The sequence below is a fragment of the Gigantopelta aegis genome, chromosome 6 (genome assembly GCF_016097555.1).
Source record: "Gigantopelta aegis isolate Gae_Host chromosome 6, Gae_host_genome, whole genome shotgun sequence".
NCBI classification, from domain to species: Eukaryota; Metazoa; Mollusca; class Gastropoda; order Neomphalida; family Peltospiridae; genus Gigantopelta; species Gigantopelta aegis.
Genome location: NC_054704.1, coordinates 49,984,298 through 50,007,582, shown reverse-complemented (window position 1 = coordinate 50,007,582; position 23,285 = coordinate 49,984,298). Strand labels below are relative to the sequence as shown.

Below are 23,285 nucleotides of genomic sequence, written 5' to 3'. Positions count from 1 at the left end.
GGACATTGGAGACTACGCAATCCGATTAAAATTAGTTCTTCTGGTCTAAATAAGGCATTCGTAATTCACATGAAACATATCGTATACCCTCAGGATAATTCGGAATATTTTCAAATTATTTTTAAATCACTGGCAGGATTCTGCAAGTAAGGTTTTGATTGGTGGACATGAGCTCCAACTGACTGCTGTTAGATCCACATGTAATAGTGGAGCTAATTTTAATTAGATTGATGTATTTTGTTTCAACTATTATGTATAATCCATTGTGCATTATGTATTATGTATATATACTCTTCAAAAAAAGAAACGCAAAAGGGTACAAATGGGTTATAACTCCGATTTTATGTTTCCTACCGGTTCATGCTTTGTGAATATAAGGTCATTGCATGTCCCAAACACATTCCCACGGTTACATTCGATAAAACGCAGCTACTGTAAAATAAAGTTTCAAAATGTGAATATTCGCAAAAACGCAGCCACGTGCAAACCATGTCACCACTGCACGTGCGTTGTCTGCACGTGCAACATGAACACCGACAGTATAAAAGTGCAGGGTGTTCGCTTGCCTGGCCTCTGTATCTGGCCGACAGTTGACAATCCAGGACATGCCACGTCTCAGTGAACCGCAGAGAAACAATGCCATCGGCCGACTAGACGCAGGCGAATCCAGAACGGCCGTTGCCAGGGCATTCCATGTGTCCCCAAGCACCATCTCCAGACTGTGGGACCGTTACCAGCAACATGGATCAACACGTGACCTCCCTAGATCCGGTCGACCACGGGTCACTACCCCCGGGCAGGACCGCTACATCCGGGTACGCCACCTTCGGGAACGATTGACTACTGCCACCCCCACAGCCGCAGCAATACCAGGTTTGCGCAGGATATCCGACCAGACCGTACGGAACCGCCTACGTGAGGTAGGAATTCGTGCCAGACGTACAGTTAGAGGTGTCATCTTAACACCACAACACCGTCGACTCCGACTGCAGTGGTGCCAGATTCATCGACAATGGCCTCAACTGCGATGGAGACAGGTGTGGTTCAGTGACGAGTCCCGATTTCTGCTCCGACGTCATGATGGAAGATGTCGCGTGTATAGGCGTCGTGGTGAACGTTATGCGGCAAACTGCGTGCAGGAAGTGGACAGATTCGGCGGGGGTAGTGTCATGGTGTGGGCAGCCATCTCACACACTGGCAGAACTGACCTGGTCCACGTGCAGGGCAACCTGAATGCACAGGGCTACATTGACCAGATCCTCCGGCCACACATCGTTCCAGTTATGGCGAACGCAGTGTTCCAACATGACGACGCCAGGCCTCACACAGCACGTCTCACAACGGCTTTCCTACAGAACAACAACATTAATGTCCTTCCTTGGCCATCAATATCACCGGATTTGAACCCAATTGAGCATCTATGGGACGAGTTGGACCGACGCCTCCGACAGCGACAACCACAGCCCCAGACCCTGCCCGAGCTGGCAGCAGCCTTGCAGGCCGAGTGGGCCACCATCCCCCGGGACGTCATCCGTACTCTGGTTGCTTCAATGGGCAGGCGGTGCCAGGCAGTTGTCAACACACGCGGAGGCCACACCCGGTATTGACTCCAGATGACCTTGACCTTGGTGGTGTGTCCTATCACTTACTCACAATGGACTAGAGTGAATTGTGAACAATCCTCCAACATTTGGTAATTATCGGACTCACCATTCAATAATTAAATCAATTCTCCAAATGTTACGACAATGTGGTTTTGCGTTTCTTCTTTTGAAGAGTATATAATAATATGTATTGTTCGAAATCTCTAAAAGTGGAATAAAGCATACATATACATATACATATACATATACATATACATATACATATAGATATGTTTTTGTGGTTGGGTTTTCTTTTACCCATGTTCAGTAACTTAATCTCCGCGTAATACATACCGGAATGCCACGCGGACTAAAGTAAGCTATTCCAAATACATCCCACTTTCAATCCTGTCAAAACACTTTTAATAAAGCTCTTTTTCTAATCCATCCTTAATGCGAAGACCATCGAAACAGAATGGTATTCCAATAACCGTGTATAAACACTTTTAATAGTTTATCCACTGATCCAAAAACGCTGTTATGGCACACCATCCAATATCACATACTTAAAGCTGGCAGAAAACAGTTATGTATTTTAATTAATAAGTACTTATTCATATGAAGACGCACAAAACAGGGGCGGAAGCACGATTTTTACTAAGGAGGTGGTGCACCTGCAGTATTCAGGGAAGGGGTACAATGTTTAAAAATAGCAACTTCAGTATTCAAAAGTACATCAACACGTATTGTCTGTAATGTAATTTTCCACAGAAATATATCAACTTGAACATATATTAATTGTTCACCACTAAATATATGCGCTGAACCCTGGGGTTTTTTTTGGGGTGGAGGGGACTTCAAATTTTAGGTGTGGGGATCCGCATACCCAGCACCATCCCCTTGGATCCGCGCCTGGAGAAAGAAAGTTCCACTTTTTAAGTTTCACTTCAATATATAGTTTTGAATGTGTTTGAAATCAACCTTCATCATTTATAATCTTTCTTATTTATTAAATATGGTCAAATGATCTGCATTGTCCAAACCTATATACAGTCCACCGTATATACAGTCCACCCAGTATAACAACTGCCTGTTTAAAAGTAGTACGTTTTATTTAAATGTTTTATTTTAAATGTTTTCGATAATGTACCTAAATAGTATGATAGGATCTTTTTCTTTTTCTTTCCTTGTTTTGGGGTTGGGGTTGGGGTTTTCTGGGGGTGGGGGTGGGGGGGGGGGGTGTGTTGTACAGTGCTTGCAATAAAAAAGTTACGGTTATTTTGTTTAACAACACCACAGAAGCACATTGATTAATTAATCATCGGCTGTTGAATGTCAAACATTTTATAATCGTGACTCATGTAATCTTACAGGAAACCCAAATGTTTTCCACTATAGGGTGTACACTACCAAATCAAATCCCATAGACGACAATAGTAACATATACGGCTAAAACTCCTACCTGCAACGTATCAACCGACATAAACGCCACGGATATAAATACTACCACCCCTTACACTTGAAGTGAATCAGAAAAAAATGGGGGTCAAGCTGCTCGTTTCTGAGATAACGGGTAGCGTCTATGACTACCCTAGTTTCGCACAAAATTTGAGTACTTTTTTTTACAGGTTTCAAGCACAAGGCTACTTGACACATTGGTACTAGATGAAATAAAATTGCACATTTATTTTACGCAGATGAAACTATTATTTTTTACAACCAACACACTCACATTTATAACCAATCACAGGACTTGTGGTGTTCACTTCTCTATCAAAAGTTCGGTGCACCTCGAACTTTGACCCAGCCGGAAGTTATTTGGTATTGTACTACCTAGAAGCAAGAGATCTTTTGTATGCATTTTCTTTTCACAGATAGGACAGCACATACCACAGCCTTTGATAAATCAGTCGTGGGACACTGGTTGGGGGTGGGGTTGGGGGTGGGGGGGGGGGGGGGGGGGGTTGTTGAAACAACAACCAGAGAATGTTCCCACTGATGGTTAACTTTGTCCTCCGTGATTATTTTCTTTTCCAGTCTCAACATCTTAACAGGGTCGTAATCGCTCTTTTCGTCTAGCTGGAACCCCCCCCCCCCCCCCCCCACACCACACCTCACTCCCACTACATTACTGTGTCCCAGGAGTTTACTTCTTTTTTTTTCTGCCTCCGCCCGTATTAATTTAATCTAGGTATAACAATGCTTAAAGGTATCATGTTTCCCTAAATAAATAGATGAATAAATATTTAATAGAAAAACGTTTGTGTGTTTTGAGGTTTGGTTTTTGGGTGGGGTTTTTTTTTTTTTTTTTTTTTTTTTTTTTTTTTTTTTTTTTTTTTTTTTTTTTTTTTTTTTTTTTTTTTTTTTTTCTTTCTTTCTTTCTTTTTTTTCTTTTCTTTTCTTTCGTGGATCATGGAATTCTTTGAGTGACTAATCCTTAGTGCTGGGCAGGAATAAAATGGGATATTCTATTTTTGTTTTTACGTCTCATTGTTACTCATGAAAACACATGTACACAGACTAACTAACAACAGGTATAGAAACACTTTCGGAGGGTAACAATGTAATGCAGGAATGTTGCGAAACAGATGACATTGTTACTCCACACAAAAAATGTATTGCATGTAGGCGCCGATTTAGGGGTGAGATATAGAAGTTCCATGGATTCCCTAGGATGATTGATGTTTGTAAGGGGAAGCAAAGTCTTTCTTCTTTTTTGCGTTTTTGTTTAGTGTTGTAATTTATATTCAATTTATTGTTTTTGTTTAGTCCTTTCTCTTCCTAGAAATGATATTTCTTAAATTCAAATTACATGTATAATAAAGGTAGGCTTAAAGGCGCAAACCCTAGTTTTAACCCGTAAAAAATAAACACTAAGTTTAGTTAAATTACAAACCTGTAACTCATTTAGAACAGGAAATATCCTTAAAAATAGACTAGAACTCGAATCAATAAACCGCTACTTCTCAGACGAACGTGCGTTTTTAGAAATATGAAAAATGCAATTTTTGGTACTACAAACACCAGGATGACCAGAAACACTTTGGTTGTACGGACATGGATAATCTAAACAATAAAATATAAATAATGTTTGATTTCAGTTATCATAAACGGCTCTAACAGTGAAAAATATGTTGTAGTGTTTAGAAACTAGGGTCTGTCCCTTTAACAGATAGAATAATGAAATAACTACGTCTTAGTCTAGCGGTGTCCCGGTAATTTAAAAGAGAGTAGGCCTATCCTGAGTTTGGTGCCATTGTAACATGTTTACATGTTTCATGTGTAAACTTACATATTAAAGATATTTTGCTGTTCACAATATGAGTGTCTGTATAAACAAGGCGTTTGTTGTCATCTTAATGTTAAAACTGCAGGATTTTACCTTTCCATAATTTCTTACGTACGAAAAAATAAAAAATATATATATATGTATATATATATATTACAATATAAAATAAAAAAATTACTGCTACAACATTAGCACACGACCGCAAACGCACTAGATATACAAACACTGGTATTTTAAACAAGAAATGAATTTAATATGTAATTTTAAATGTATTTACTATGTAATTTTCAAAGTATTTAATATGTAATTTTAATCGCAAAAAAGGCTCTGTTGTACTAGGCACAGACTACCAACTGCCAGCAGAAAGTTGGCCAACTCGACGGCTGTGTTTTAATTTCCCCAACTCCAGACTTACGACGGGTGCGCTCAGATTAACAACTAATGGGGTTATACGACGAGAATCGAGTTCTAAAAGCGCTCAGACTAGCAAATGGACAGTCGTAGAAGTGACATTTGGTAGTATGAGTCTAGCATTAGTCAAACACATCTTACAATGGCTGCAAACTGAGGACAGTCCCTTTAAAACATTGCCCCTGATTAAAGCCACGATCCGCCACTGGCCCGTCAAGCTGATGTAGTGTATATGAAGCATAACACTATCAATGCATTCACTCTCAATAAACCTGTTTCTCTTTCTCACACAATTTAGGTCTACAGGTTAGGCCTACTTCATATTTAGATATTCTATAGGGCCTAGCTTCTTGAAACTATTCAGTACACTCAAGCTGTCAAGCATATCTGAGGAATTATTGTACAATGGATATTTACAATGAGGAATTATTGTACAATGGATATTTACAATGATGGATTATTGTACAATGGATATTTACAATGAGGGATTATTGTACAATGGATATTTACAATGACAAGTTGAAGTTTGTTTTGTTTAACAACACCACTAGAGCACTTACAATGACAAGATGACATCAGTTTATTCGTACAATATATACAGATATACGAGAGAAAAAAAAACTACGGTTTTTTTTTCTTTCCTTATTTTTGTGCTTATTTCCAATTAAGGTTCAAGCACGCTGTCCTGGGCACACACCTCAGCTATTTGGGCTGTCTGTCCAGAACAGTGGGTTAGTTGTTAGTGAGTGAGAAGAGGGTGTAGTGATCTTACACCTACCCATTAAGTCGTTAAATCTCGCTCTGAGTGGGAGCCGGTACCGGGCTGCGAACCCTTTACCCATCTACCTTATGTCCGATAGCTTAACCACGACACCATACATTGGTAGGCCAAATCATGCGGCATACGGGAAATCAAATGGGCCGTGTCCAGCCGTTACGTCACAACTTGTTCGCAGTTTCCGTGTTTATTGTGTGTTGACGCGAGCTTGCTATATAAAATCAGTCAACGATTTAAGATCGGAGCGATACGAAACGTGCTCATTCACCACTTACGACAGAACTTAACTAGAGTATTCCGCGGTGTTACTCGGAGTAAAGACAATGTTATCAGCTAAAAACCGAACTCACACAGATGCAATGGATACAGAATCAAAACAGCGATGTTTTTGTGTAGGCCGGTCAATGTTCAACACTCAGGTGTTTGTGGATATCGTTATTTGGTGTTTGAGTAAGTAAATTTATTTTAATTTATATTTAATATTGGAAAGAGTTCGACCCGTACCCCTCTATATTAAAGTCTCTAAGTCTAAACTTAAAACTAGCCTTAACCATTGAAAAGGAGTACGGGTCGAACTCATACTTTAATATTATTACTTATGGAGTAAAAAGCGGTGTTGCTTTTTATTAAAAGGGACATTCCCGAGTTTGCTGCATTGTAAGATGTATCCGACTGATAAAATATTTCTACGATTAAACTTACATGTTAAATATATTTTCTTGTTTAGAATATCAGTGTCTGTATATTCAGTGTGTTTCTGGTCGTCTTAATATAATTTTGTAAGAAGCTCAAACTGGATTTTGTCTTCAAAATAATTTCGTACGTACGAAAAAATCTTTTTTAGGAAATAAAATGAAATTTAACCTAGTAATAATATTAGAACGATCAGAAACACTTTTAATATACAACCACTAATATTTTATGCAGAAAAATATATTTGATATGCAATTACAATCGTTAAAAAGTTTCTGTTAGTCGATAACATCTTAAAAATGGCAGCAAACTCAGGAATGTCCCTTTAATTATTATTTTTTGCTCTTGCTAGATATTTTTTGTTTGTTTTTTGTTTTGTTTTGTGTTTCATTTATTTCTCGCTCTAGCCAATGCACCACGACTGGTATATAAAAGGTTGTGATATGTGCTATCCTGTCTGTGCGGATAGTGCATATAAAAGATCCCTTGCTACTAATGGAAAACATGTTTCCTTCCTGAGACTATATGTCAAAATTACCAAATGTTTGACATCCAATAGCCGATGATTAATAAATGTTTCATTTCACCTTAAATATATCTAAACTCGTTTAATGTTTTTAATTCTTTTTCATTAGCCTATATATTGGGGATTTTTATGTGATGGGCGGCCCAAGAGCGGAGTGGTATATCAAAGGCCGTGGTATATGCTATCCTGTCTGTGGGATGGTGTGTATAAAAGATCCCATGCTACTAATGGAAACGTAGCGGATTTCTTCTCTAAGATTAAATGTCAAAATCTCCAAATGTTTGACATCCAATAAATCAATGTGCTCCAGTGGTGTCGTTAATCAAAATAAACTTCTTATTTACTTTTCATTACCATTCATGGCTTCTAGATTATGGTAGCCCCACTTTCATGGCTAGTGATATTCAATGTTGGGCTAGTAATTAACTACTATTGCCATGCCCAACGGCTAGTGAATTGTTTTTTTTTTGTTAAATGTTGCAGTTAAGATTTTGGGGGGTGTGTGTTCCGATTTTGGAAAAAGTCTTCTGAATCTGCCCGTTACGGATTTGAATAGAGAGCTATGTTTTTTTGTAACAGAAATTAGAAACCAAAAAGGCAAAGAATATCATGGTAACACTATTCGTGAAATACTCATGTCACTACAGCGCTTTTTGAGACAAAATGGCAGGGATGTCAACTAAGTATCTCCCGGTATTTGATAAAATCTCCTTTCACCTGTGCGGGAGACAATTTCTCCTGTTAAATGACATTTTTGTAAGCATATAAAAAATCGATCCTCTTTTGTCAAAATATCATACGGGAAGTAACTCTGCCTTTTTTTCTCATTCGGAAAATGTCGACTACTTTCGGTTTCTGAGAATGTAACAGGCCGAATTGTCCCGACTGTTTAACCTTTGCCGAAGTGAGAATTGTAGGATAGCCTATTTATATTGTTAAAAAAAGCACATGGAGTTTATAAAATGACGTGTTATTATGTTTGTTGTCATCGTAATGGCTACGAAGCGTGTTCCCGCTAATTCAACAGGCTGTGTATTGACATTCAGTGTTGCCATATAAAAAAAACTATCCAATTTAGTTCTAATAACACCTCTGAATTGTAAAATGTCTTCCCACTGGATTACATAATGCAACTATGACAAATCTGAACTGCCAGACTCCCGAGTTGACAGCGATATACACAATGCATGTTAAAATCACATGTCACAGCAAGACAACGAAAAGATCAATTAGCTGTATAAACATACTTGTGTCAGTTAATTTTGTATGTTTGTGCAGTAAAATGTTGGTTATAAGGGTACACTTCAAGAAATTATTTTTGTACAATTAAAAAATGTTGTGTTTGACATTGACATAAAGTTACTCACGGAAATGGGTATAATTCCTGTATATTTCACACGATGTCCGTAATGAGGTTTTACTTATCATTAATGAAAATTCAATGTTTATTGCATCATTATAATGATTTCAAATAAGTACCACGCCACCGTTCCTCATTATAGTAAAAACTGAATATTAATTTTTAAGATTTATATAAATTTGTCTTTGGTACTTAGGTACACTAACCACAAATGATAATGTAACGCAACCTGTAAGGCTGTAAGTGTAATACCGTAAATGTACTAATTAATTAATTTGTTTCTTGTTCATGTTCTTAACATTTTTGGATAAAATATTTGGGGTTTTTTAAAATATGTATTAAATCATAATAATATTTAAACTTTAAAAATAAAAAATAAAATGGTTAATTAATTATTTAATTTTTTTTTTTTTTTTGCAAAGATCTAAGGTTAACAAGTATATATGACATTATATAGTATTCATATAACCTATTGTAATAATGTTGTTTTTAAATCTTGCGATTTTGGGTTAAATTGTGTGAATTTAAAAAATCTCCTGCTTTTTGACAAAATCTCCTGCTTTTTCAACACACACCTCCTGCTTTCTTTGACTAAAGGTTGATAGGTCTGGTGACTCAACTTCAATAGTGATTTCGAATTCAGTGGTTTACGAAATATTTACAAGGTTTATGGTACTGTTCTGTTCCCGTTGGGCGACACCTTCTATCAGGAGTTGTCAGGCGGCTCTGTGAGAATGCCGGATTCAATGGGTTCTACACCAATCACTCCCTTCGTGCCACGACGGCCACCCGGTTGTATGAATGTGGCATTGATGAGCAACTGATAGCTGAACGGACTGGTCATAGGTCTTCAGCTATTCGAGGGTAAGTATCATTGATGTCCTCAGCTAAAGGGCCGTATAACAGTTTTCGGTTGTAATGGAGCCTTTCGGACATTATAATTATAGAACGTACATGTATATATCAAGTTAGGAATTTTCTGCTAACTACGCAATTGCAAAATATCAATAATTCAAAGGGTGTCTTGTAAAAAGTAATTTATTCAGGGTTTTTTTTATAGCATAGAAGAAAATTACATGTTTCTAATCCTCATTTGCAGGTACAAAAGGACGAGCGACGATTTGCTCAAAATGGTAGATGACGTGGTACAACAAAAAGTTTTCGCGACCACCAACAGTTTGAAGCCACCCCCTTACAGCACTCCTCTTCGTCAACAGGCCGGTCGATCCAATAATGCAACAGTAGTGTCAACAGATGCATCCAACGCCGTGCAACAAAGTTGTGTTCAATTCGTGGTTGAGCGTAATGGTACGAAAGTGACATTCAACATGTAAACTGGATAAAAATGCTATTAAAATAACATTTTTGAAATTAAATTTTGTTTGTAATGTTTCGCCTCTTGCTGACCTCATTGAGAGCTGGGCGCCAATAAGTAAAAGTAGGACACCAATACACATAAAATATTGGACGATTCTGACACTTATTGGAGTCCAATTTGCACATATTGGTAGTTGTTTCAAGTTTAATATGAATTATAGCAGCAATTCTGCTTTAAATATACACATAAACATCAGTTATTAAAGAACATTATGTAACTCACTAATGAGGTCTTGACACACTTCTCGTGTTGGGGAATCAGTCGACCTGAGCAGAGTACAGCACCTCGCTGGCACAACACACAAAACCTGTTGATATGAAGGAGAATTTTCAGTCATTGGACAGCGATGAGGTCAAAGTCAGGTGTCATACACAAAAAAGACTCATGAAAAGTTTAGGGAGATCTAATTATTACCCATATGGTTAAATCTATCTTGGCACATATCCAAGTGATACGTCCCACTAGTGCGCCAGGTGGGACATAACACTTCGTGACGTCAACGACTGGCCCATGCACTACAACCTAACAGGAACGTCAACTAGACGAGTTGAGTGATATAAATTAAGATCGATTATGGGTAATAAATAGGATATAAAACTCGCTACCATTTCGTATCATGTTTATGTTCCTCATGAAATAATTTTTATTGTCACTCGCTAAAGCTCGTGACAACTAAAAATTATTTCACTTGGGACATAAAAATGATACGAATTGGAAGCTCGTTTAATATCCTATAATTATGTCTTGTTGGCAGTCATTCAGCTGGCCTTGTATTAAATCTTGGCTAATTCAAGTTTGCCTCAGTCAAAAGATGAGACCTTTTTAAAACTTTCATTAAAAAATTTTAAAATTTTAAATTTTAATAATGTTCATATTTTAATTTCATGAAATTACTAATGGATTGATTAAAATCAGTTTAACTAAAAATGGAAGAAGATACCTAAAGGGTTCATTGTTCATACTTACAAGAACATTATGACCACACGTTTATCAGTGAAACTACCGAGCCAGGACATTATCGTTTTTCTATTTTTGAGAAAGTTTAGAGCTTCAGAATTATAGGATATTAAACGAGCTTCCATTTCGTATCATGTTTATGTCCCGAATGAAAATTATTTCACGAGGTAGTAGCGAGTTTTATATCCTATTTATTACCCACAATCGATCTTAATTTTATATCACTCATCTCGTTTCGTTGACTTTTCTGTAAGGTTGTAGTGCGCTAATTGATGACGTCATCATGTGACGTCAAAAGTGTTACGTCCCACTTGGCATTCTAGTGGGACGTATCACTTTGATATGTACGAAGATATTTATAACCATATGGGTAATAATAAGTAATTTGACCTTGTAAAGATTAGATCTGCTTCTTCATTTGTAATTATAACTGATGTAATGCTAACAGACTGTGAACGCTAAAGTCGATCTGTTGGTGCATACCGATTCTACAATGACTGATTCCCAACCGATTCCCAACACTAGTGCTACCTACCAGTGGTGCAGCAGGCCAGTTCCTCAGTCTGATTCCCCACAGACAGCAACGCACCCCGATTGATGAGGGCCTCCTCCTTTACAGCCAGCTCTTGTTTAAGTTTCTCAATTATAAGCTTAAAACAAAACAGTTTTTAGATCTTAAAAAGCAAAACTGCAGGATATCTTCTTGAAAATCTACTCCCCTTTTATGAAAAATTTGTCTTAAAACATGAAAAGAAAATTTTAGACGACCCATCAAAGAATATATTTTAATTAGCTTTTAGTCAGAGATTTAAAGTCCTCTCTGTCGGATTGTGCATATAAAAAATACCTTGCTACTGATGGAAAAATGTAGTGGGTTTCCTCTCTAAGACTATATGTTACAATTACCAAATGTTTAATATCCAATAGCCGATGATTAATAAATCAGTATCAATGTGATCTAGTGGTGTCATTAAACAAAACAAACTTCCTGATTGGTTAACAATGGGTTTTTTAAGAACTGTTCTTCATTAAATTATTTTTTTATTTTTATTAACTAATTAAACAAATCTATGCATTATGTTTTATCAATGGAACATAAGAACTTATCAGTAATCCTACCTGTAGCTCTTCAATATTGCCGTTATTTTCGCTAAAAGAAAACAACAACCAGTTAAATAATTTACCAACATATTTGAGCACAATCAATTATTATATAGAGAATAATACATGAGTGTCCGTTAGATACCATTTATCTCACAAGTTGTTTTAAAATGTATCCAACGAGCGAAAACGAGTCCGATATGTTTTTAAACAACGAGTTGTGAGATAAATGGTATCTAACGGACACGAATATATTATTCTATTTCTTACATATCCTCAAAAAACAGGTTTTAAGCAAATTTTAACATCTTTATTGACTAAAAGATATTTACAACCCTTTGTACTTGTAGCTACCATACGCGTTACAGACACATGATTGCCAGGTTAACTATAGTATAATTCACAGTGTAATCAACTTCTACCGTGCTTTCTAATTAGACGTATGGCATTGGTGACCTGGTCATCACCTAGGAGCAGACAGTCGTATGTCTTGAAATTGTTCAGACACGTAAGTGTGTAACAACTATGTGACATTGTTACATTACAATTTGTGAATGTTGATAACTCTGCCATATGCATTTGAAAACCGATTCCTGATTGGTGGGGTGGGATTTAGCTCAGTCAATTGAGTGCTCGCTTGAGGTGCTTGGGCATTGCAGGATTGAACCACCTCGGTGGATCCATTCTACTGATTGGGGGTTTTCTCGTTCCAACCAGTGCTCATCAACTTAGCAAAGGCCATGGTATGTGCTTTCCAGTCTGTGGGAAAGTGCATATAAATTATCTCTGGCTACATTAAGAAAAATGTAGTGAGTTTCTTTTGATGACTACAAGTCAGAATTACCAAAGGTTTGACATTCAATAGCTGATGATTAATTAATCAATGTGCCTTAGTGGTGTCGGTAAACAAAACAAACTTCCTGATTGGTTAAAAACGTTTTTTTTAAGAACTGTTCTTAATTTAAAAAAAAAATTCAATTAACTTATGTCTTTGCACCTATTTTATGTGTATGTTGTGAGTGTATTGTCTGTTTTATACAATTTATTTTATGTATATATTGTGTGCTCTGACAATGTAAGAGGTAATAAAGTATTGTACTGTATTTACATAAACATAAACAAATCTATGCATTATGTTTTATCAATGGAACATAAGAACCTACCAGTAGTCCTACCTGTAGCTCTTGAACATTGCCGTCATATTGCTAAAAGAAAACAACAACCAGTTAAATAATTTACAAACACATTTGAGCACAAGCAATTATGATATAGAGGATAATACCTGAGTGGCCGTTAGATACCATTTATTTGACAAGTTGTTTTAAAATGTATCTAACGAGCAAAACCGGTCTGATGTTTTTAAACAACGAGTTGTAAGATAAATTGTATCTAGCGGACACGAATGTATTATTCTATTTTATACATATCCTCAAATAAACAGGTTTTAAGGAAATTTTAAACTCTTTCTCGACTGAAAAATATTTACAACCCTTTGTACTTGTAGCTACCATACGTGTTACAGACCCATGATTGCCAGGTTAACTATAATATAATTCACAGTGTAATCAGCTTCTACCGTGCTTTCTTATTAGACGTATGGCACTGGTGACCTGGTCATCACCTAGGAGCAGACAGTCGTATGTCTTGAAATTATTAAGACACGTACGTGTGTAAACAACTATGTGTTATAAAAAATAACACATGATTTTCTCACCAACGGGTGTAGAAGAAACCTAATTTACTAACACATTTGAACACAACAACCGACTAATTTACCAACACATTTGAGAACAACAGCCAGTTAATTAACTTACGAACACATTTGACCACAACAATCAACTAGCTAATTTACCAACATATTTGTGGCGTCATAAATGAAGAAACAAATGAATGGATGGGTAGCCAGACCGACAAATAAAGGCGCACGGCACAGTAAAAATCACTATACTAATTGTCACGGGGATTCTATAATTCCCGTAACTGAATAAAACACGATTATCAAAATATCTCTCCTAACTGTATATCTATTAGATCTCTCTGTAACAGGCTGTTAAACCCTAGTATGTCTCGTCTCTAGGTATGATCAGAGATACGATCTTATATAAAGTATATGTAATATAGCACGTTAAGTTCACTAGAAACACAACAAAACACAATACACTTTGGAATCTGTATTAACCTACGCTGACAAATGTACAGCCGTAGTAGTTAATTAATAACAACAATAATAACAACCCAGAACTGATCACTTAATTAGTTAATCTCTAGGTGTCTAGTTACACAATATGCGAATCACTTCACCGTGACACAACACCCACACGTGTGATAATTGAGAACCGTTTCCAGGAGAAGTTAATTAATAAGGGAAATACAACACCATTCCTAACTGGTTAATTTTTAATTAACCCTTACTACTCGTTCAGTAACGTGTGATAATTTAGAGACGCTTCCAGGGGAACTTAATTAATAGAGGAATTACAGCTCTATTCCTAACGGGTTAATTTTTTAATTAACCCTAACTACTCATTCAGTAACCTTGTAACACAGAATTAATACTGGTACCTATCACAATAAAGACAATAACCTACAGTTTACCTAGGTCTTCTAGGATGACTGGCTAAGCTTTATATTACCAAATACTCGTATAATGTTAGAACAAAAAGTCTACGATTTACTTCGTCAGATGACCGAAGACACTGTCTAAAGAATATTGGTATAATACAGTATTAAAATATTTAAAAGTCACATCAATCACATCAAGGTTATACACAGAGCAGAAAATATATAATTACCAAAGTCCCGTCTGAACTAATATAGATCGTTCAGTGGACGACGTCCGTGATCCCCTGGAGCCTTCCTAGTTCGTTCTCCTCATAACTCTAAAAAAACTCGCTATTTATTATAAATCAGAAATTCGCCTGGGGGTACAAGGCGGTACCTCCCCCTATCATCTGATATTTCCACCGCGTGCAAGCGGTATTATTTCTCTCTGATCGTCAGACTTACTGACGCCATCGTCGCCAAATCACGGTTGTAAAAACCGCACTCGCAGAGGTTTTACGTAACTACTCGCCACATGGCCTCCGCACCTGGCTAAGGGTGTGTATTAGGCGTACCGATCGAGGACCGTCGCGCAGAAGTATTACGTAACAAGTACACACGACCCTCTAAAACAATTAATATCGCCACAGGCGAAAAGAAATTAAGAGCATGTACCGTCACACTAATCTTCATGTAGTGGTTCATATGTTCTGTTGGAAATTTGGTAAATACATAATGTTCAAAATAAATAGGATATGTTCAAACATGACAGGAACAATTTATATACTAAAAATGGTCAGTGGCAAATCAGAAGTAGTAATGTGATGTGGCATTTCTATTAAATTGTTCGGCCAAGATACATGGTTGTGGTCAAAACGATAAAACTTGTTAAATTCAAGTTAATGCATTAATAGTAAAAAAAATCCAAATGTTATTTTCTAAATATGCATAAATCCATCGAAACATGATCAATTTGGGGATCTTGTCCAATTTTTTCCAGCAATACAGTTTTTAAAGTCGTTTGTCGTAACGTTTCCTAGACTAGTTTTTATACTACACGTTAAATCGCATTACCACTTAAGGATCCAGTCAAAATAGTTTGCAAACGTTTAGCGAAAAACATGGTCGAAGTTCAGCCAGATCGAGCAGAAAAACCGTTCACTAGACTGCTTTATGCACCAAATAACCACATTGGGGAACAGTCAAATAGTCAGCAGAGTTAGCACAGCTTGCTGTCACTGAACAGCGTGATAATTCCACCTGGCTCGGGCTTCAGACAATATATATATAGTGTGACAAAATATATCTGGTGTTGTGTGATTCATGTCGAGCGGTGGCCACTGTAACTTATAAACTCTTTCCCCAATATTTGTACTCTCTTTATTCTGTATTATTTGTCTCTTTCCTGTACCATATATCTTTAATCTATATTTCTTTCCGGTACATTACTTCTCTAATCTGTATCTCTTTCCTGCACATTACCTCTCTACAATAATCTATATTTCTTTCCTGTACTAAATCTCTTTAATCTTTATCTCTTTCCTTCACATTATAGAGCTTCATATTATTATGATGAACCACTCTACTAGCATGCTTGGAACGTTTCTTTATTTTATATAAAAGATCTGTTATTCTCTCTGTTATCAGGTATGGTCCAGTCCATCTCGACTGAAGTTTTGGTGATATACCTTTCTGTTTCTTTTTATTTACCAACCAAATGGCATCACCGACTTTGTATGTACATGTATTATGATGCACTTTGCGGCTGTATATTTTCTTTTGTCTGTTATTAGACACCAATTGTTTCTTTCTAGCACATTCATTACCTTGTCACATGCAATTTTGTAGGGCATCTACATAATCTTTTGGATCAAGAAATATGTCTTCTTCATCTGGCAAAGGACCATAAACCAAATCAGTTGGTAATGGCAGTTCTCTACCTAGCATCATCATATTCGGTGTTAAACCTGTACTTGTATGGACGGAAGATCTGTATGCCATCATTACCAAGGGAAGTTTTAGGTCCCAATCTGTCTGCTGAGGTGAAATAATTTTTGAAAGCATATCTTCCAATGTTCTGTTGAATATTTCAACCAACCCATCACTTTCTAGATCGGCCGTCATTCGACTGTTCACTATTTTCATAATATTACAAAGGTTTTGGAAAAGTTCAGACTCAAACTGTTTTCCTTGGCCTGTGTGTATTTGTTGTCGGATTCCCCAGTAACAAATAACCTGTTCCAACAAAATCTTCGCTATGGTTGTGGCTTCTATATTTCTCATAGAATACACGCATGTCCATTTCGTGAAGTAATCTTCGATTACCAATACATATTTGAATCCATTTTTAGTTTCGAGGAAATGAACCTACTATGTCCATAGCAACTTTTTCAAGTGGAGCTTTAATTAACTGTTGCTTCAAGTTCCCTCTTGCTATTTTCTGTGGATTCTTTCGAGCTTGACAAATTAAACACTCATTGCACAATTTCTTGATATCTTCATCCATACCTGGCCAGTAGAAGTGCTCTTTGATACGTGCTGCTGTCTGATCCACTCCTAAGTGACCAGCCACTGGGTTGTTATGTAACCCTTCTAAGACCTTGGTCTTCCATACTTTTGGTAATAAAAGTTGCAACTTCGTAGAATGGCCAGTTCCACTAGGTTGTTGTCTGTATAAAATACCATCGTACATTCGCAACTTATCCCACTGATCTAAATATCTTCTAATCTTTGATCTTTCTTTTGAAACTTCTTTCCTGTCCTTTTTATTGACAAGTAGTCTGTGTTCGATTTTTGATCGACATCTGCTGCTTGCCCATTTCTTATCTCCTCTTTGGTTTCAGCTTGAAACCATTTACGAATTGTTTTCCATGATGGAAGATAGTCTAGAGGTTGTGCCAGGTGTTGCTCCTGGTCTTTCGTCCCAAGCACAAGCGAGGACGTTCCTTGTCTATCATTCCCAGAACGTACTATGCTTAAGGATAGGCCTCTGAGCGAATCGCCCGGGATTCTTCTCTCGGACGAAAACGGACCAGCTGCGCATCTGAGGTGTTCATCCCAGAATTTACCTGAGGTAATATTTTTAAAAGGGGAATGTGCACTTATTTTACTTGGTGACTTCATTTCAGTCTCATCCACACCATCCGGACTAGTGCGCGATACTGACCAATTCCCATCTGGAACTATTTTCAGTCTTTCTGCGGTTCTTTTCATTCCTTTTCCATTTTGTCTGGCAATAGCAAATATCACTCTATTATCTTTCAACTCTGTTTCTTCATATGTACATTTAGTATGGTTAGAAAATTATTTTCTTTCTTTATCTTCCTGACGTTCACAATGTTTACATTCTAAGCATGGTCGTCGTGAGAGGCCATCCGCATTTCCATGTTGCCGTCCTAATCGGTGCTGTATCTCAAAATTATATGTTCCGAGGACCTCAAGCCAGCGAACTATTTGTCCTTCTGGAATTTTAAAATTAAGCAGCCATCGGAGAGATCCATGATCTGTGCGGATTAAAAACTTCACTCCATACAGGTAATGGTGAAAGTGTTTTATAGCTAATACTATAGCTAGTAGTTCTCTTCTAGTGACGCATACTGTAGATATAATACTTGATATTTATAGTTAACCAATCTATGAAGCTACTGTTTTTGTTATTAGTTATACCAAATATGGCAATATCTTTGCTGAAATTGATTTCGTTTCCTGTTTTACATAGAATCCATGATTTTACTTCTTACCATAAATTATGAACTTTGTCACACTTAAAAAATAAATGTTTTAGTGTTTCTCAATAATTGCTATAAAAGCTACAAGCATTAGAATCAATATAGGCGAGACGTAGCCCAGTGGTAAAGTGCTTGCTTGATGCACTGTCGGTTTGAGATCAATCCCCGTCAGTGGGCCCACTGGGCTATTTTTCGCTCTAGCCAGTGCACCACAACTGGTATATCAAAGGCTGTGGTATGTGCTATCCTGTCTGTGGGATGGTGCATATAAAAGATCCCTTGCTGCTAATCGAAAAGAGTAGCCCATGAAGTGGCGACAACGGGTTTCCTCTCAATATCTGTGTGGTCCTTAACCATATGTCTGACGCCATATAACCGTAAATAAAATGTGTTGAGTGCATCGTTAAATAAAACATTTCATTCTTTCTTTAGAATCAATATAATGGATCATATGTAAGAATTTGTTAGTCGCCAGGATTCTGTGCAAAATTCTATACTGAAACCATGCTAAAGATGTATCTTTCACGCTATGGAATAGAAAGGGAGAGTATAAAACGTTTCCCTTTCCTGTATATTATATATAAACCCCTCATTTGCATATTTTATTTGTGCTTTTGGTTTTATTATTCTAGTATTTAGTATATCGTATATATGTTTGCTGCCACTTTTGTCGTTTAACAACATGCTTAGTTGATGTAAAAATATCATCCATTAAATTGTTTAAGTTATGTATAAAAGATTTAGTAGCATTTATTAATGAAGCATATTGCAAAAAAAATTGTAGGTATGTGATATTTTGCTATGAAATCCTCGTATTTTAGGAAGTCTCCTTGTTCATTCAATAGATCACCTATAAATATGATACCAGTTTTAAGATATTTTTTATAGAATTTTTTTTTTGGATCTATACATAATTTACTGTTGTACCAAATATTAATACCTAAAATGTCATCTACTGTAAAACGGGTAATATTCGCGTGGGTGTAATTTTTGCGTTTTTCGCGATTTTAATTTGACCGCAAAAATTAAACTCACGCGAATATTAATACTAGTATCATCTTTAAAAAAAAAAAAACACAAACAAAAATAAGGTTAACACATTTCATTTACTCACAAATTTGTTTCAAAAATCAAAATCAACACTGGTAAGTATCCAATCAATAGCTGTGAGAATTAAAAAAAAAAAATAATAATAAAAAAAAAAAACATTTCCAAATCAGTACTACTACTACTAGAAGACCAGCTTCACGAAAGCCACTCACAAGCCACTCTTTTCCGATTTGTTACAGAGTTTAACTTATCAACTGCATCATTTGCGGCCTGTGTACACTGAACATCTTCAATCGTTGAACACATTAAGGGGTCGGATAAACCGACAGTTTCAGGTTAACTAGCATTTTTTTTTTTTTTAACCAATGTAGAATTGAACCTGCCATATTAACGTTACAGAACTTTTGTGAAGATTGAAGCTAAAATATTTTTTTAACAAACATTTTCTAAGTCAATTCTGTATATTAATTCGTAAGTAAACGTTTAGAAATTAGTACATCCTACTAGTTTTATCTGACCAATCGAAATGACCGACTCATTCCGATGTCTTGACGTAAGCTTAATCCGTTGGTACTTTTGAGAATGTGTGTACACAAACAAAATAGATGAGACGTTTTCAACAACTGAAATTTATTAATTAGAACACTTATGGGAGATTACAGTCATTCATTGTGCATGAGCCAAGTGGCCATCTCGAGATAAAATGCATGTGATTGTACCTCTTGGTTATCGGTCAAATACTATTAGGCTAAGTCAGTCACACTTCTTTTATCTTTGTGGATTAAAAAGTATGCAGTAGTATTGCATTTGTTCTTTTTCCTTCTTTATTTCCTTCTTTTTTACTGACTTGAGAATTTTTTTATTTAAAAAAAAAAAAAAAAAAAAAAAAAAAAAAAAAAAAACGCCGCGAAAATTACAAACCGTGAAATGGCTATAATTGACTGGTCGCGAAAATTTACTCCCGCGAATATTACCCGTTTTACAGTATATTACGTGGTTGTCGTTTTTGTTGTATCTGTAACCAGCTGTGTAATGTATCTCTCCAAAATGTATTTAGTATTTGTTCAAGTTTAAAAGTAATGAAATAGTCGCCATGTATAATTAAATTGAATATAGATATATACCTATAATAGATTTAAAGAGATTAGTCCACTTTGGGTTATTAATAATCATTCGTCGCACCCATGCATTTTAAAGTGCTATAATGTAATTTGTTACGTTTATCATTTTAATTCCGCCATCTTTATAGTTTTGAGTTATTAAACTGCATGCTAACTTTTCAGTACTGTTGTACCAAATAAATTTAAAGACTAATGTATTTAAATATTTGATTAGTGGTTCACTTGGGTTACGTAAAGCTATAAACAGATGTATTATTTTAGGAATTATTAAACTTTTCAGAACAGTTATCCTTCCTTTTAATTTGTACTAGAGTTAACGCCTTTTAGTTATTGACATCATATATGATTTACAAATTATGTCACATCATATTTGAAACATTACACCAGGCTGCTGCAGATTATGATTTTTACTGTTAAGTAAATCCATGAACGTTTTTCCCAAAAAATAAAATGTATGTATGTAATAAATACAGAATAATACATTGTTTTCGCTTCCTATTTATTGCACTCGTTTATCTTGCGCAAGAACATCAGCGAGGTATATATTCTTGCGCAACATAAACGTGTGCAGTAAATAGGAAGCGAAAACAACGTATGTAAAACATTTTTTATAAAATTATATATCATACTTCTGTGGATATGTTTTGGAGTTATCAGATGTCCAATCAATCAAGACGGTCAAATTTGTTTGATATCACATTTGGATTAGTGTTCTGCTAAGTGAATCGAATAGCTGGCCATCAACAGCCATAAGCAGTCTCGGTTCCAATAATGAGCTACTCTCGATATACTAAATTCAAAAATTATATGTAGCTCCCCTTTGTTTTTTTCATGGACCATTCAAAATGCACCCAAATTCTTTCATTAAAACTGCTCAACCTTTCTTTTTGGTTTAATCCTACGGGACTTTCATATTCAATAGCACCAAAACTAGCCCCGCCCTCTACCGACCTTGGTCAGGCTGCTGGTGCTCTCTTGCACCCACCCCAACCCCTTTCTTGTGACCATGACAGGCATGCGCTACAACAGCTTGCTCTGATTGTGCACGTAAAAAAAACTATGACCTGACCTGACCTGACCTGATGCCCACTGCCTTTGTAGTTGACCTAGATAATGTAGATAAGCAAGCGTGAAACCATAGCAGTGTGGTGGGCCTTATATGTACTAAACAGAACTGGATAATCTATTCAAATTACTCAAATAGTAAAAATATTCCAGTGACTGCAGCTTTAAGTACTTACAATCTCATGTAGTTTTTCTTCAAGCACTCTCTCAGCACTCTCTTAGCACTCTCTTGGGCATTGTCCTACGGACAAGCTTTGTCTGAAAAGGCAATGTCTGACAAAAGAACAAGCAAAATAGAAATGCTGTGGCTTTACAATTCATCTCATGTTTGTAATGTCAAAAAAGAAAGAAAAGAAAGTATTTGCTAATTAAATTTATCTCAATCAAAAGGTGAAACATTTTAAAAACCTTCATAGAAAATGTAAAAATTTAAAAATTTAATGCATGTACTGTTCATATTTTTATCTTCATACATATATATATATATATATATATATATATATATATATATATATATATATATATATATATATATATATATATATATATATAACGATGATCAATGATGGAATTCCAACCGATTCCCAACATTAGTGCTACCTACCAATGATGCCGGTAGTGCTGCAGCAGCATGCCTCCGTTTGAATGCCAACAGACGCTGCCAACAGGGCCTCTCTTGCAGCTCGAAGTTCGGTTTGGAGATGGTCAATGTGAGTCTTAAAACAAAACAGTTTTAGATTTTAAGTAGAATTTTTTATTATTATTTTTTTTAGTCAGAGATTTAAACTTCCCAGAGCAAGAACCAACAAATTGCAGGATGCCTTCTTGGAAGGCTCTGGGCGGGACATTGCCTAGTGGTAAAGCGCTCGCCTAATGCACGGTCGGGCTGGGGTCGATCCCATCGGTGGGCCCATTGGGCTATTTCATGTTTCAGCCAGTGTATCACGATTGCTATATCAAAGGCCGTGGTATATGCTATCCTGTCTGTGGGATGGTACATATAAAATGGAGAAAACTTGGAGTGTTTTCTTTTATAGATACATTACCTGTCCTCAAACAAGGGCACCTCCCCCCCCCCCCCCCCCCCCCACGCAAGTGGTCTGGTCCGAACATCCCAACAGCCAATGGGATGGCCTAAATTCTTCTACTGCATACTGCTCTCTAGTTCTGGTCACATGCCTGTAACGTCCTTCTTTTTCCCTGAGCGCATCGCACAGAGAACAGGAAGCGGGGAGGCCCGGGCGGGATGAAATCTTGAGGACAGGTAATGTATCTATAATAGAGAAAACACTCCAAGTTTTCTCAATTTCTTTTCACATTACCTGTCCTCAAACAAGGGCAGCATTCAACAGATGGTGGTGGGTGCCGAGATCCGTAGATGCTTGTGATAACTCCTCAAACCGGAAAGAGGCTGAAGAATAAGGCCAACCTTGGTAAGCTCTCCTCCCAGGGATGCCCATCACAAACCAAAGCAGGTAATGTTAGTAATAACAACCAGAATGGTAGCATCCGTCACCAGTGGCAGGAGCGGCTCCTAGAACAAAGGACCTGGAGGCCGTAGCCACATCTCATGCTGGTTCTGACAGGGTGGGAAGACGTAGCCACCAGGGATGCAGGTGTTAGGTAACCCTCACGTATTGAAGTGTTAGTAATAACAAGCGACGACCTAAGTGCATCCGTCAGAACATTGAACAGAACAAGACC

General features: G+C 36.7%; 1 long non-coding RNA gene across 2 annotated transcripts; it reads right to left on the bottom strand.

Annotated features, from left to right (window-relative positions):
* Positions 1-10,222: 10,222 nt before the first annotated feature.
* On the bottom strand, positions 10,223-22,304 carry LOC121374159. Of its 2 annotated transcripts, none has more exons than XR_005958193.1 (5): positions 22,186-22,304; positions 21,758-21,854; positions 12,095-12,125; positions 11,511-11,625; positions 10,223-10,325 (listed from the first exon to the last, which is right to left on the bottom strand). It is a non-coding gene; the product is annotated as an uncharacterized LOC121374159 (long non-coding RNA). The 2 variants fall into 2 exon arrangements; XR_005958194.1 differs by having other exon boundaries at positions 21,758-21,839; positions 22,186-22,295.
* Between the last annotated feature and the right edge of the window lie 981 nt (positions 22,305-23,285).